This window comes from Dama dama, chromosome 6 (genome assembly GCF_033118175.1).
Source record: "Dama dama isolate Ldn47 chromosome 6, ASM3311817v1, whole genome shotgun sequence".
NCBI classification, from domain to species: Eukaryota; Metazoa; Chordata; class Mammalia; order Artiodactyla; family Cervidae; genus Dama; species Dama dama.
The window spans coordinates 31,143,492-31,160,773 of NC_083686.1; the positions used below are offsets into that span (position 1 = coordinate 31,143,492).

Here is a 17,282-nt window from a genome sequence, read left to right on the forward strand (position 1 = left end):
AAAACCAGAGAAGAAGATCTGACCCCCCCTCAAAAATTAGTCTGAAGTGAATATTCATCACATGATAATGGAGTTTTTAAAATATTACCTAGAGATTATTATGGATTTGTCTTTAAACTCCTTTCTTTTGATATCCTCTAAAATAAATTTGAAAACTCTCATTCTTTTTCTCTCTAACTTATTTTATTGACTTAACTCTTTCTTCTCTTTAAAACAGTTACATTGCATTTTAATATTTTTCCCTTTAAAATTTTTTTTAAATTTTTTTATTGCCCTGTGGTTGATTTGTCAAAGTTCAGCCCAACCTACTAAAAATTGATTTTGAAGGTCAAGGACAGATCACTGGATTGTGAATGTAATGCACTTGGCTTAGGCCCAGATTTACTTTGCGCAAGAGAGTTAATCATGAAGGCTGCAAATGGCTTCTGTGTTCTTTTCATGCTGCATCTGTGGTTCTTTGACTCTGGAAGGACTGGGAAGGTACTTGTATGGCCTGCGGATTTTAGTCACTGGATTAATTTAGAAGTTATTCCGGAAGAACTGCATTTTCATGGGCATGAGATAACCATCCTGGTAGCCTCACCAAGCTTTCTGCTGGATCATGTAAAGATTCCCTTTAATGTGGAGATCCCCCAACTTTCAGTAACTAAGAAGCTTTCACAGAAGAGCTTGATGCTGGTCTCTATACATCTGCTTTTGAAGTGCCAAAACTTCCATGCTGGGACTTCCAAGAAAAACTAACAAAAGTGATCAGCGGTTTATTAATATCAGATAAAAGAGTATGTGCCAATGCTGTCACAAATAAGGAGTTACTCAGCAGGCTGCGGACAACCAAGTTTGGTATCTGTATTGCTTACCCTTTAAGCTTCTGGGGAGAAATGGTGACTGAACTCCTCAATATCCCATGTATATACTCACACTGGTTCTTCTATAGGAATGTTATTGAAAGATTGTGTGCTGGCCTTCCTACTTCTTCTTCATAAGTTCCTGGCACCACATCAGGACTGACAGACAGCATGACTTCTATGCAGAAGCTGGAGAATCGGTTTGTATATGCAATGAGTGAAACTATATATTCATATTATTTATTTCTGGAATGGGATGAGTATTACAGCAAGGTTTTAGGTAAGAGAAATGTGCATGCAATAAAAATACTCATTTCATATGTAAAGTGTAAATATCTGACTATGAAAACTTACAAAAAAGTACTTTTAAGAGAGAATGCAAGCTCCTGTTGCTTAAATGTATTGAATGAAAAAATAATTTTATTTCTTCTCTCTTTTATTTGTTTTTTTTTATGATTGAGTCCTGACAACATATCAAAAAAGGAATATTCTGTATATTTATACATAAATTTTGCCTGATGCCAGTAAGTTTTTTTTTTTTTTTTAAGGATCTGGAAAACCCAAATCTGACAGTGTTCTTAATTTCTATAACCTCAGACTTCTCTCTTGTTTACTTCTTGTATGCAGCCAGTTGTTGCTTGTTTGTTTTTTTGATTAACCTGCTGTTTCTCAGGCTTTCTGTCTGCATAATATCAAGGTTCGGTTGGTTGACTTGGTTGCAGGGCTTGGTGTGTGGTGAGCAAGAAACTATACAATAAATGTAACTTTATTTCACCTGATCTTGTCTTCCAAAGAGGAAAAAAGGGAGATTTTTCTCTAAAGGACTTTTAAACTTGTTATTGTCTTGTTGTTCTATTCATAATTGCATTAGAGGTCAGCTAGTGAGTTTTGACCCTGATAGTTTTTTCTTTGTAGCAAGTCTATTTACTTTCTTGTTTTTTTTTTTTTTTTTTCCATGATTGGTTTTTTTCTATTTAAAAAGGACCTACTTAATTGTGAAATGGATGACTTCATATTATCTATCTTTGAGGAAGCTGTACCCTACTTACTTTATTTAGTTAGATTTTTTAGATATAATTAACATGTAACATTGTATTAATTTCATGGATCTAGAAAAATTAATCAGTAATCAAACTACAAAAAAAAAAAAAAAGGAAAATTTTATTTGAGCCAAAGTGAGGGTTATAATCCCGGAGACTATCTTCCATAAAGACAATCTTCCATTATCTTCTCTGATAAATTTTCTGTACATTAGAAGTCAAAATACAGTTGTGTAAGTTTTGAGACAAGGGGTTATATTAATACATCAAAGGGTTATATATCAAAGTAAGATACTGACAGTTTACATAGGCCAAGAAAGCAAGTAGTGGGTCATTGTGTGCCCCTAAGGAATTAAGGAAGGAATTTTATCTCCTGAGAGTTAACTGGTGGGCACCAGGAGGAAATTGTTTTTGTTGTGTTGGTGACTGAGTAGGCACACCTATGTCTTCTACTGTGTCTATTTAATCTGCAGTGCAGACACGCAATGCACACTAAAGGGTGGGTGGGATGTGACCCAAATGGCAGAGAAAATTTTATGCTAAATTTTTCTTGTCCTGCTTCAAAATAATTTACTTTTGTTTCAGGTGTATAGCACAATTATTTTATTTTATTTTAATTTTTTTCATTTATTTTTATTAGTTGGAGGCTAATTACTTTACAATGTTGTAGTGGTTTTTGCCATACCTTGACATGAATCAGCCAGGGATAGGATGGGGAGGGAGGCGGGAGGGGGGATCGGGATGGGGAACACATGTAAATCCATAGCATAATGATTTTAAATTTGTACATACTGTAAATGAATATCACAAGAACTCTAGTTAACACTCATCACCATGCATAGTTACAAATTTTCTTATTTTGAAGTGAGAACTTTTACAATCTACTCTTTTATCACATTTCGTATACATAATACAGTCTTGTTAGCTATAGTCACCACAATGTATATCACATCCCCAGGACTTATTTTAGAACTATAAGTTGTATCTTTTCACCACTTTGACCTACCCATTGTGCCCACTTTCCAAACCTGGCATCTGGCAACCACCAACCTGTTCTCTGTTTCTATGAGTTCATTTTATTTATTTATTAGATTTCACTTTTTTTTTCTTTTCTTTTTTCCATTTATTTTTATTAGTTGGAGGCTAATTAGTTTACAATATTGTAGTGGTTTTTGTCATACATTGACATGAATCAGCCATGGATTTACAAGTGATATCAAATAGTGATCATTTTTCTCTGTCTGACTTCACTTATCATGATTTCCTCAAGTTCTACTTCTGTTGAGGCAAATCACAGGTTGTCCTTTTTCCTTGTGACTTAATAATATTCCATGGTATATGTATTCATAATTTTCTTATCAATTCACCCACTGAATAAAGTTTAGATTGTTTCCATATTTTGGCCACTGTAAATAATGCTACAAAGCTGAAATGAACAAGGGAGTACTGTAGTGCTTTTATTTTTAAGGTTTTGAGGAATCCCCATACTGTTTTCTACAGTTTTGCACCGATTTACATTCCCACCAACAGTGCACAAGGGCTCCCCTTTTTCCATATCCTCTCCAGCATTTGCTATCTCTTGCCTTTTTATCATAGTCATACTAACAGCTGTGAGGTGATAGCTCATTGTATTTTTAATTTGCATTTCCTGATGAATATGAATGGTGAGCACTTGTTATGTACTTACCAATTTGAATATCTTCTTTGGAAAAATGTCTGTTCAGGTCTATAGAATATCTATGTTTTTGCTCAATGCCTAATTGAATTGTCATTTTTTGTATAAATTGTATTAAGTTCCTTAGAGATTTTGGATGGCAATCCTGCATGCAGGATTTCTGGATTGGGATGAGCATTACAGCAAGGTTTTAGGTAAGAGAAATGTGCATGCAATAAAAATACTCATTTCATATGTAAAGTGTAAATATCTGACTATGAAAACTTACAAAAAAGTACTTTTAAGAGAGAATGCAAGCATGCAATATGTGGTTTGCAAATATTGTCCCTTGTTTCATAGGCTGCTTTCTCCTTTTGTTGCTCATTTCTGTTGCTGTGTTAGTCTTTTTAGTTTGAAGTAGTCCCACTTGCTTATTGTTAATTTTATTGTTTATGCTTTTAGTGTTATATTTTAAAAACCCCAGATTCTAGAAACTTTATGGTTTCAGGTCTTATATTCATGTCTCTAATCCATTTCCAGTTAATTTTTTGGAGTAAGACTGGAGTCTAGCTTCATTCTTTTGTATGTGAATATCCACTTTTTCTTTTAAGCAAAACTTATTTAAAACTGCCTTTTTCCACTGAGTATTTTTGACTCCATTGTGAAATATTAGTTGATCACATGTGTATGGGTTTATTTCTGGGCTCTTGAATCTGCTCTATTGGTCCATGTGTCTGTTTTCAGAGCTATACCTTTTGTTTTGATTACAATATCTTTATAATATTGTTCGAAATGAGAAAGTGTTGTGCCTGTGGGGTGGTCTCTTTTCTGTGGCTATTTGGGTTTTTTTTTCAGTTTCACATGAATTTTATTTTATTTTTTATTGCTAATTCAAATGTGGTTTCTTTTTTTTTTTACATTTATTTTTATTAGTTGGAGGCTAACTACTTTACAATATTGTAGTGGTTTTTGTCATACATAGACATGAATGAATTTTAAATTTGTTTTCTTTCTTAGTATTTTTGATAGAAGTATCTCTAATACCATATCGTTACTACAAATTTAGTTTATTCCTAAAAGATTAATTTTCCATCATGGTTATGATCTCTTGTTTTATAGCTTCTCCCCTTTTCCTTTGTTACTTTTTTAATATCTATTTTATTTTATTTTATTTTTTTTAAGTATCTATTTTAAATAAATGCAGAATTTGGGGGGAATTAATGATTTTCTAAATCTAATAGTGGTAATAATTTCACAATTTTATAAATACACCAAAAATCACACTGTCATTTATTTAAAAGGAATTGATGGTATTTAAAATGTATCTCAATAAGACTGTCACAAAATGGTGTTAGAGCAACTGTCACAAAAATAGTAAGATTATACTCATGGTTGACACCAATAAGGTAGTGAAATGAGATGCACATGAAGCAAGACACTGGATTTTCACTACCTTTGGCATTACCAGAATCAAACACCTAAATTACTGAGATTTGTTGATGATATCTTATGTAGATAGATATTCCAGGCAGTTCAAAAATCCCTTATATTTTCTAATCAAACTTCGGCACCCGTAGAACATCAAAGAAAATATTTTTAAAAAGCCATGTGGTGAGAAACCAGATCACTATGGTTTTCTAATATCAGTGATATTACCTACATATTTCAAAAGGACACCAAAACTCTGGCTAAGGTTCCCTATTACACAGTAATTGAACAGAATTCAGAAATGAATCTCTGGTTCCAAATTAAGGTAAATAATTTAATTCAGTTCAGTTCAGTCACTCGTTGTGTTCGACTCTCTGCGACCCCATGAACCACAGCATGCCAGGCCTCCCTGTCCATCACCAACTCCCGGAGTTTACCCAAACCCATGTCCATTGAGTCTGTGATGCCATCCAACCATCTCATCCTCTGTTGTCCCCTTCTCCTCCTGCCCTCAATCTTTCCCACCATCAGGGTCTTTTCAAATGAGTCAGCTCTTCACATGAGGTGGCCAAAGTATTGCAGTTTCAGCTTCAACATCAGTCCTTCCAATGAACATCCAGGACTGATCTCCTTTAGGATGGACTGGTTTGATCTTCTTGTAGTCCAAGGGACTGTCAAAAGTATTCTCCAATACCACAATTCAAAAGCATCAATTTTTCAGTGCTCAGTTTTCTCTAGAGTCCAACTCTCACATCCATACATGACTAGTGGAAAAACCATAGCCTTGACCAGACTACATGCTTCCATGTAATCTAAACTTATTTTGTTGTGCTTAAAGTTTGTTTGTTTGTTTTTAAATCTGAGGCATATACACAAATTACAGCTATCATGATGGAGAATAAGGGACTAGATATTCAAAAATATAACTTTGATTCACAGAATGCTTTGGCATTCTATTTCCTTATAATTAATGGATTTGGAAGATGCCTTGTCTAAGCCTGAAACTGAAAGCTCAGATTCTTGGAATACTTTTAAATAGTGATTCTTCTATTTAATATATAAACAGTTAAAAATCATAATAATGCAGTATAAGATTTATGTATTTCACTCTATACTATTCCCATAAATTATCATTTTTATTGATAATATTCTAGGTTGTAACTGAGTGTTGTTTTTTAAATTGTCAGAGACACTATTTTTTTCTTTACCTTTAGTTACATATGATTTTCAGTTCAGTCAGTTCAGTTCAGTCGCCCAGTCATGTCCAACTCTTTGCGACCCCATGGACTGCAGCAAGCCAGACCTCCTGGCCCATCACTGACCCCTGGAGCTTGCTGAAACTCATGTTCATAGAGTTGGTGATACTATCAAACCATTTCATCCTCTGTTGCCCCCTTCTCCTCCTGCCTTCAATCTTGCCCAGCATCAGGGTCTTTTCTAATGAGTCAGTTCTTCATATTGGAGTTTCAAAGTATTGGAGTTTCAGCTTCAGCATCAGTCCTTCCAATGTGTATTAAGGACTGATTTCCTTTAGAATGGACTGGTTTGATCTCCTTGCAGTCCAAGGAGCTCCTGAGTCTTCTCCAACACCATATTTCAAAAGCATCAATTCTTTGGTGCTGAGCTTTCTTTATAGTCCAAATCTCACACCCATGTGTGACTACTGGAACAACCATAGCTTCGACTAGATGAACAAAGTTGGCAAAGTAATGTCTCTGCTTTTTAATATGTTGTCTAAGTTGATCATAACTTTTATTCCAAGGAGCAAGAGTCTCTTTATTTTATGGCTGCAGTCACCATCTGCAGTGGTTTTGGAGCCCCACCAAAAAGTCTCTCACTGTTTCCATTGTTTCCCCATCTATTTGCCATGAAGTGATGGGACCAGATGCCATGAGCTTAGTTTTCTGAATGTTGAGTTTTAAGCAAATCTTTATAATAATTCTTGTATTCCTAACAAAGTTACTTTAAAAATGTTTTATATAAGCAGTGGTCATTTAAATGATCCAGCAGATGTTGACAACTTGATCTCTGGTTCCTCTGCCTTTTCTAAAACCAGCTTGAACATCTGGAAGTTCATGGTTCATGTGTTGCTGAAGCCTGGTTTGGAGAATTTTGAGCATTACTTTACTAGCGTGTGAGAGGAGAGCAATTGTGCAGTAGTTTGAGCATTCTTTGGCATTGCCTTTCTTTGGGATTGGAATGAAAGCTGACCTTTTCCAGTCTTGTGGCCACTGCTGAGTTTTCCAAATTTGCTGGTGTATTGAGTGCAGCACTTTCACAGCATCATCTTTCAGGATTTGAAATAGCTCAACTGGAATTCCATCACCTCCACTAGCTTTGTTCGTAGTCATGCTTCCTAAGGCCCATGCGACTTCACATTCCAGGATGTCTGGCTCTAGGTGAGTGATCACACCATCATGATTCTGGGTCATGAACATCTTTTCTGTACAATTCTTCTGTGTATACTTGCCACCTCTTCTTAATATCTTCTGCTTATGTTAGGTCCATACCATTTCTGCCCTTCATTGAGCCCATCTTTTCATGAAATGTTCCCTTGGTATCTCTAATTTTTTTGAAGAGATCTCTAGTCTTTCCCACTCTATTATTTTCCTCAGTTTATTTTCACTGATTGCTGAGGAAAGCTTTATCTCTCCTTGCTATTCTTTGGAACTCTGAATTCAAATGTTTATATCTTTCCTTTTCTCCTCTGCTTTTTGTGTCTCTTCTTTTCACAGCTATTTGTAAGGCCTCCTCAGAGAACCATTTTGCTTTTTTGCATTTCCTTTTCTTGGGGATGGTCTTGATCCCTGTCTCCTGTACAATGTCATGTACCTCTGTCCATAGTTCATCAGGCACTCTGTCTATCAGATCTAGTCCCTTAAATCTATTTCTCACTTCCACTGTATAACCATAAGGGATTTTATTTAGGTCATACCTGAATGGTCTAGTGGTTTTCCCTTCTTTCTTCAATTTCAGTCTGAATTTGGCAATAAGTAGTTCATGATCTGAGCCACAGTCAGCTCCTGGTCTTGTTTTTGCTGACTGTATAGAGCTTCTCCATCTTTGGCTGCAAAGGATATAATTAATCTGATTTCAGTGTTGGTGATCTGGTGATGTTAATGTGTAGAGTCTTCTCTTGTGTTGTTGGAAGAGGGTGTTTGCTATGACCAGTGTGTTCTCTTCACAATGCTCTATTAGCCTTTGCTCTGCGTCATTCCATTCTCCAAGGCCAAATTTGCCTGTTACTCCAGGTGTTTCTTGACTTCCTACTTTTGCATTCCAGTCCCCCATACTGAAAAGGACATCTTTTTTTTGGGTGTTAGTTCTAAAAGTTCTTGTAGGGCTTCACAGAACCGTTCAACTTCAGCTTCTTCAGCATTACTGATCAGGGCATAGACTTGAATTACCATTGTAGTGAATCGTTTGCCTCGGAAACAAACAGGGATCATTCTGTCATTTTTGAGATAGCATCCAAGTACTGCATTTTAGACTCTTTTGTTGACTATGATGGCTAATCCATTTCCTCTACTAGGGCTAATAACCAAACATAATAACAGTACAGAATACAAGATTAACATACAAAAACCAGCTTTGCTTATGGAACACTCTGAATACAAAATTAAAAAAAGAAAACTCGGTTTATGAGAACAATAAAGCAAATTAAATACTGAAGGATAAATCTAAATTAAGAAGTAAAATACTTGCCTGCTGAAAATCACAAAGCATTATTGCTTCAAGAAATTAAAAAATACTTAAATGCATGGGAGTCCATAGAGTCAAAGCTATGGCTTTTCCAGTAGTCATGTATGGATATGAGAGTTGGACCATAAAGAAGGCTGAGCACCTTCAGAATCAGAGTCAATGAAAGTACGTTCACATCAGACACCCATTAACATTTTTATAGAATATTGAGCACCCTCCTAGGTTTCTGTATCCATTTTCTCTCACCTCTCTTCACTTTTCCTGCAGTAACTAGTTGGAAAAAAAAAAAAATCTGATAAGCCATTTCACTTTATATACTTTTATAAATGTTACAAATTACTTATAATCAATTCAGAACCTCTATTTTTTAAACAGAGTATTTCATGAGTTTGTCCTAGTTGATCTTTCTAGCTTGTTATGCCAGCCTTCTCACATTGAAACCCTGCACATATCACCACCCCTTTTTCCCCATCCCAAGAAGCATTTGTTTAAATATTTGTCTTAAATCTTTCCATTCCTTTTATTCAAGTATTCTCATTGCAACAACTAGTCCAATGACAAGTACTCTTCATTACTTAACTGCACAAACTTTTCAGAGGTTTGTGGAAAGACTTAATTGTCAGAATTACTAACTGAATCTTGCTGTTGTTTAGTCACCAAGTTGTGTCTGACACTTTTGTGATCCCATGGTCTGTAGCCTTCCAGACTCCTCTCTCCATAGCATTTCCCAGGCAAGAATACTGGAGTAGGTTTCTATTTCCTTCCCCAGGGGATCTTCCTGACCTAGAGGTCAAATCCATGTCTGGTGCATTGGCAGACATATTGTTTACCATTGATCCACCTGGGAAACCAATGCTGCTTACCCTGGAATAATCAACTGATGTTTGCCTTAGAGTCAATAAGAATTTATGGACGGCCTCATAGCCTAGAACTATGTAGAATGTGATATCTAATCAAATTAATGATTTATAAGCATGTCATGATTATCTATATCTAATTACAACTTAGAATACACACACACACACACACACACACACACACACATAATTTTAGGTCATCTCCAAACCAGAGCTTTTGCCACTCACTGTGGAACCAATGGGCTCTATGAAGGTATTTATCATGGGATCTCTATGGTGGGAATTCCCCTGTTTGGTGGTCAGTATGTCAGTATAATAATACTGTTCATGTAAAAGCCAAAGGGGCAGCTGTCAAATTAGACCTGCACAAAATGACAAGTTCTGATCTCTTTAATGCTTTGAAGGCAGTTATTACAGACCCTTCTTGAGTATAGAATATGTTCTTTTTAAATTAGCATCAGTATTTTAAAGGGAGTAAATTGTTTCATTTAATGAAATTGATAACTTTTACTTAATCACCTGGACACAGCTAACATCAAATACAATTATCTTATACATCTGAAACTCTGTGAAACCATTTAGATTCACTTACTGTTACTGGTAAATATATTTCAACTTCAAAGAAATATTAAATTTATTTAAAGAAGCTAAGCTATTATTAAAGAGACAAACATTTTTATTAATAACACTTTATTTTCTTAAAATGTGATATTAACACCATAAACACCATAATGAATTTAGTTCAGTTCAGTTCGGTTCAGTCAATCAGTCATGTCTGACTCTTTGCAACCCCATGGACTGCAGCAAGCCAGGCTTCCCTGTTCATCACCGACTCCTGGAGCTTACAAAAGCTCATGTCCATCGAGTCGGTGATGCCATCCAACCATCTCATCCTCTACTGTCCCCTTCTCTTCCTGTCTTCAATCTTTCCCACCATCAGGGTCTTTTCTAACAAGTCAGTTCTTCGCATCAAGTGGCCAAAGTATTGGAGTTTCAGCTTCAGTATCAGTCCTTCCAATTAGTCAGGACTAATTTCCTATAGGATTGATTAGTTTGATCTCCATTCAGTCCAAGCAACTCTCAAGAATCTTCTTCAACACCACATTTCAAAAGCATCAGTTCTTTGACACTCAGCTTTCTTAATGGTCCAACTCTCACATCCATACATGACTAATGGAAAAACCATAGCTTTGACTAGACACGACTTTGTCCGAAAAGTAATGTCTCTGCTTTTTAATATGCTGTCTAGGTTGGTCATAACTTTTCTTCCTAGGAGTAAGTGTTTGTTAATTTCATGGCTGTAATCACCATCTGCAGTGATTCTTCAGTCGAATAAAACAAATCTGTCACTGTTTCCATTGTTTCCCCATCTATTTGCCATGAAGTGATGGGACTGGATGCCAAGATGTTAGTTTTCTGAATATTGAGTTTTAAGTCAACTTTTCTCTCCCCTCTTTCACTTTCATCAAGAAGCTCTTTAGTTCTTCACTTTCTGCCTTAAGGGTGGTGTCATCTGCATATATGAGGTTGTTGTTACTTCTCCCAGCAGTCTTGATTCCGGCTTGTGCTTCATCCAGCCCAGCATTTTGCATGATGTACTCTGCATATAAGTTAAATAAACAGGGTGACAATATACAGCCTTGATGTACTCCTTTCCCGATTTGGAACCAGTCTGTTGTTCCATGTCCAGTTCTAACTGTTGTTTCTTGACCTACATACAGAGTTCTCAGTAGGCAGGTCAGGTAGTTTGGTCTTCCCATCTCTTGAAGAATTTTCCACAGTTTGTGGTGATACACATAGTCAAAGGCTTTGGTGTAGTCAATAAACAGAAATATTTGTTTTGCTGCAACTCTCTTGCTTTTTCGATGATCTAACAGATGTGAGCGATTTGATCTCTGGCTCCTCTGCCTTTTCTAAATCCAGCTTGAACATCTGGAAGTTCACGGTTCACATGCTGTTGAAGCCTGGCTTGGAGAATTTTGAGCATTACTTTGCTAGCATGTGAGATGAGTGCAGTTGTGCTGTAGTTTAAACATTCTTTGACATTGCCTTTCTTTGGGATTGGAATGAAAATTGACCTTTTCCAGTTCTGTGGCCTCTGCTTTAGACAATAAAGCAAAAGCATAGAGAAATAGTAAAAAAAAAAAAAAAAAAAAAATCACTTCATTCTCTACAGGTAGCTATGACCAACTCTCAGTAAAGAAGCATTATTTCAGATATTTATTTGTACTAATTGAAAAAAATAAAAAAAAATGGAATCATTTTACTTGTTAATTAAAAACATCCTATTATGGTATATTTTAATTGAAAAGTTAGAAAAAAAACTGGTGAAGTAAGGAGAGTGAAACAGTGAGATCCAAATGGAGACGTAGAAGACCCAGCCTCCTGTCACCTGACAAAGATCAACGATTAATCACTATCCATAAACAAAAAAAATCTCCAGGAGAGCTCTAAAGTCCACTTAAGGAATTTTAGCGATACTGTGGACAAGAACAACAACAAAAGAGCTTGAGAATAACCACTTAGGAATAGAATGAAGACAGTTTCATTTTACTCGCATGATTGCCTTTCCAAGTCAGCATTACTCAGCACCAAGAGAGAGCTTCACAGCTATAAAGAGTTTCTCATCAAGAAAGGAAAAGTGAGTTGAGTGACCAGCTTCTAAAATCTTTGGAGGCACAGAGATAGAAGAACCAATTTCAAATTGTAGCTACTAGGAGAGTTAACTAAGGCAGGTTGATAAGGAGTCCAAGCCTAAGACCCCTTTAAGGATGACGTGAATATTCTTTCTTTTTCACATTCTTTTGCTTTATACAGGACTTCCCTGGTGGCTCAGACGGTAAAGCGTCTGCCTATAATGTGGGAGACCCAGGTTCAATCCCTGGGTAGGGAAGATCTCCTAGAGAAGGAAATGGTAACCCACTCCATTATTCTTGCCTGGAAAATCCTATAGACAGAGAAGCCTGGTAGGCTACAGGCCATGGGGTTGCAAAGACTCAGACATGAATGAGCAACTTCACTTTCACTTTTCTTTGCTTTAGACACGTAGACCTCATAGAAAGCAGTATGTCTTCTTCAAGGACATGCTTTCTTTGAGCTCAGAATGTATGTTATGGGAGAAGGTTTAGGTAAAATTTCCACAGCCTTGAGTTCTGGGTTAACACGTTCCTTCTGGCTAATCTTGTGCTGATACCAACCTAGAATGCATGTTATGGGAAAGGGTCTGGGCAAAATTTTCACAGCCTTAAGGTATTTTATACTATTCTCAGTAGCTAGCAGAAAAGTATATAATGCCTTTCTTAAACTAGCAAGGCAGGTAAACTTCCTACCACCTTCTGATGTCTATGTCAGAGCTTTTTTTGGTCACTATCACTTTAATAACACAAAACTCTAAGTGTCTGAGACTGCCTTTGGTCCCAGACTTAAATTTTCTCCTTCGCAGACCATGAACCCAGCAGAACTCCATAAGCTTTCATCAATCACAACTATAAAACAAGAGTTCTTTTAAAAGTATGGTCAGTTCAGTTCAGTCACTCAGTCATATCCGAATTTGCGACCCCATGGACTATAGCACCACAGGCCTCTCTGTCCATCACCAACTTCTGGAGCTTGCTCAAACTCATGTCCATCGAGTTGGTGATGCCATACAACCACCTTATCCTCTTCATCCTCTTCTCTTCCTGCCTTCAATCTCGCCCAGCATCAGGGTCTTTTCAAATGAGTCAATTCTTCACAACAGGTGGCCAGAGTATTGGAGTTTCAGCTTCAGCATCAATCCTTCCAATGAATATTCAGGACTGATTTCCTTGAGGATGGACTGGTTGGATCTCCTTGCAGTCCAAGGGACTCTCAAGAGTCTTCTCCAACACCACAGTTCAAAAGCATCAATTCTTCAGTGCACAGCTTTCTTTATAGTCCGACTCTCACATCCATACATGACTACTGGAAAAACCATAGCTTTGACTAGATGGACCTTTGTCAGCAAAGTAATATCTCTGCTTTTTAATATGCTGTCTAGGTTGGTCATGACTTTTCTTGCAAGGAGCAAGTGTCTTTCGATTTCAAGGCTGCAGTCACCATCTGCAGTGATTCCCAGTTCAGTTCAGTCTCTCAGTCATGTCCGACTCTTTGCGACCCCATGATCCACAGCATGCCAGGCCTTCCTGTCCATCACCAATTCCCAGAGTCCACCCAAACCCATGTCCATTGAGTCGGTGATGCCATGCAACCATCTCATCCTCTGTTGTCCCCTTCTCCTTCTGCCTTCAATCTTTCCCACCATCAGGGTCTTTTCAAATGAGTCAGCTCTTCGCATGAGGTGGCCAAAGTATTGGAGTTTCAGCTTCAACATCAGTCCTTCCAGTGAATACCCAGGACTGATTTCCTTTAGAATGGACTGGTTTGATCTCCTTGTAGTCCAAGGGACTCTCAAGAGTCTTCTCCAACACCACAGTTCAAAAGCATCAATTCTTCAGTGCTCAGTTTTCCCTAGAGTCCAACTCTCACATCCATACATGACCACTGGAAAAAACCATAGCCTTGACTAGACTACATGCTTCCATGTAATCTAACCTTATTTTGTTGTGTTTAAAGTTTGTTTGTTTCTTTTTTAAATATGAGGCATATGTACAAGCTATGCCTGTGCTTCATGATGGAGAATAAGGGACTAGATATTCAAAAATATAACTTTGATTCACAGAATGCTTTGGTATTCTATTTCCTTATAATTAATGGATTTGGATGTTGCTACCTGACTACTGGAAAAACCATAGCCTTGACTAGATGGACCTTTGTTGGCAAAGTAATGTCTCTGCTTTTTAATATGCTGTCTAGGTTGGTAATAACTTTCCTTCCAAGGAGTAAGTGTCTTTTAATTTCATGGCTGCAATCACCATCTGTAGTGATTTTGGAGCCCAGAAAGATAAAGTCAGACACTTTTTTCCCATCTATTTGCCATGAAGTAATGGGACCGGATGCCATGATCTTAGTTTTCTGAATGTTGTTTTAAGCCAACTTTTTCTTTCACTTTCATCAAGACGTTCTTTAGTTCTTCTTTGCTTTCTGCCATAAGCATGGTGTCATCTGCACATCTGAGGCTATTGATATTTTTCCTGGCAATCTTGATTCCAACCTGTGCTTCATGACAAAACATGGTCCACTGGAGAAGGCAATGGCAAACCACTTCAATACTCTTGCCTTGAGAACTCCGAGAGCAGTAAGAAAAGGCAAAAAGTATGGTACTGGCCAAAAATAGACACATAGACCAATGAATAGGTTTGAAATCTACTGAAACTAACTCTTACTTACAAAATAAACTCTCTTATATAAGGTTAAATAATATTTGACAAAAGAGCCAAGAACACTCAATAAGAAAAAGGTAGTCCCTTCAATAAACGGTGCTGAGAAACCTAAACAAATTTATACAGATGAGAATGACCCCTATTTTACATCATTTATTAAAATTAACTAGAAATGTATCTAAAACATAAACATAAGACCTGAAACCATACAACTTCTAGAAGAAAGCATAGGAGGAAAACCTCCTTCAGAAGGGTCTTGCTAACAACTTCTTGGATGTGACACCAACAATACAAGGAATAAATGCAAAAATCAATAAGTGGGCTACCTCAAACTCAGAAGCTTCTGAACAGTAAAATAAATGGTCTACAAAATGAAAGGCAACCTACAAAACTGGAGAAAATATTTGCAATTTAAATACCTGATAAAGTTAATACACAAAATATGTTTTTAAATAACTCATCTAACTCGTGTAAAATAAAGTTAAATGAGCGGAGTTACCAAAAAGATTTTTTCCAAAGAAGACTTACAAATAGCCAACAGATACATGAAAGGGGGCTTGACAACATTAAGGATCAGGAAATGCAGATCAAAATCACATGAGATATCACCTCACACCTGTTAGAATGGCTATCTTCAAAACAAAAGGTATAACAGAGTTGGTGAGCATGTGAAGAAAGGGAGTTGGTGGGAATGTACATTTCTATCACCAATGTAGAAAACAGTAGGGAGGTTACTTCAAAAATTTAAAATAGAACAACTATATATCCATCAATCCCACATTGGGGTACACATCTGAAGGAAATGAAAAAAGAATATGGAAGATACATCTTGCACACCCATGTTCACTATAGCATTATTCACAACAGCAAAGATATGAAAACATCCTACGTGTCTATCAATGAATGAAAAGAAAAAGAGGATATGGTATGTGTATGTAAAGGAATTCAGCAAAGAGAAAGAATGAAATTTTGCCATTTGCATCAACATGGAATTGTGCTAAATGAAATAAGTCAACTAGAAAAAAGGGTTTCTTTCTCATAGACCTGCCCCTCAATGCTGCTTCCTGTCTCTATCATGTTCCCAATACAACACTCAACAAAAGATAAATTCAGTATACTCAATCTACATATTCTGCATTTCTATTTCTAAACTATAAAAATACTATTTCCAAGTATAAGTTGCTTTCTCCCAGGCCTCCAATCATTACTGAGATTATGAAACATCCAATGGATTCTAGCTGATAGACTTTCATATCTAAAATATCTCAAGAGCAAACAAGCTTTCAAATGCATTCTGCTCTTGGTGATATATTTGTGACATAAGATATTGATCATTATGCAATATAATTTTATAATATATAATAGTACTAGGCATATTGCATCCTTAACAAATTGTTCAAGTTGGTATTTATATATTCAATTTTAGTTATAAAGAAAATGCTATGAATTTATCAAGAATTTACCATGATCAGCCTTTGAAGCCCCTGGACTGAACAGTTTTCTGGATTGAGTTTGTCATGTACCACAAAGGAGCCAAACATGTTTGAACAGTCATCCGTGACCTCACCTGGTACCAGTACCACTCTCTGGATGTGACTGTCTTTCTGCTATCATGTGTGGCAACTATGATATTCATGGTCATGGTCACTAAATGTTTACTGTTTTGTTGCAGAAGTTTGGTAAAACTGCAAAGAAAAAGAGAGTAGTCTTTTTTTTTTTTTTTTTTTTGAAGGCTGGGCTAGAACCCTCGATAGGGTCCATCTGAATAAATCCAGCTGCCGATTTGAAAAAATTTCTCTCCTGTTCTTCTGTTCTTTCTCTCCTGGTTCTTGTCCATTCCTCAATAAATCAAGTCAAAGATCAAAGACTCACTCCAAAAATGTGCCACATGATTCAGAATTAAAGTTTAAAGTAATCTATTCTTTAAAAAGAAAAGATATATATGCACATGGAAATTGTTACCATTAAAGACATAATGCTTTACTTTTTTCATTGCTTTAAGTTCAACCAGTTGAGATGCTGCTTGAGGCCTTAGGAATATAATGATTAATTCTATTTCCATAGTGATGAGGTTGAATATTTCATAAATATCTAACAAAATTTTGCATTCAATATGTAATAGCTATTTCATATTTTTTAAAGAAACTAGACAAGAAGTAATGTAGAACACACTCTAGCCAGAGCTTCTTTGCCAGTCAAGAATATCAGAATTCTATTAGGGTTTCTATTCTGTTGTAAAGCACATTTTAAACCATCAATTTCCTTTCACATCACACATTAGACTTTGTCCCCCTTGGGATACAAAACACTATTTTTTTGTCTTTCATTTGAAGATTTTCCTCCATTTGAATATTAGTGATGAAAGAAGACTCTCGAGAGTCCCTTGGACTGCAAGGAAATCAAACCAGTAAATCCTAAAGGAAATCAATCCTAAATATTCATTGGAGGGACTGAGG

The 17,282-nt window shown here is 36.4% G+C and overlaps 1 non-coding gene and 1 pseudogene across 1 annotated transcript; both read left to right on the forward strand.

Annotated features, from left to right (window-relative positions):
* The first annotated feature begins 405 nt into the window (after positions 1–405).
* LOC133058700 (UDP-glucuronosyltransferase 2C1-like) lies at positions 406–16,532 on the forward strand (annotated as a pseudogene).
* TRNAY-AUA (transfer RNA tyrosine (anticodon AUA)) lies at positions 12,348–12,419 on the forward strand. Its single transcript has one exon. It is a non-coding gene; the product is annotated as a tRNA-Tyr (tRNA).
* Positions 16,533–17,282: the final 750 nt, after the last annotated feature.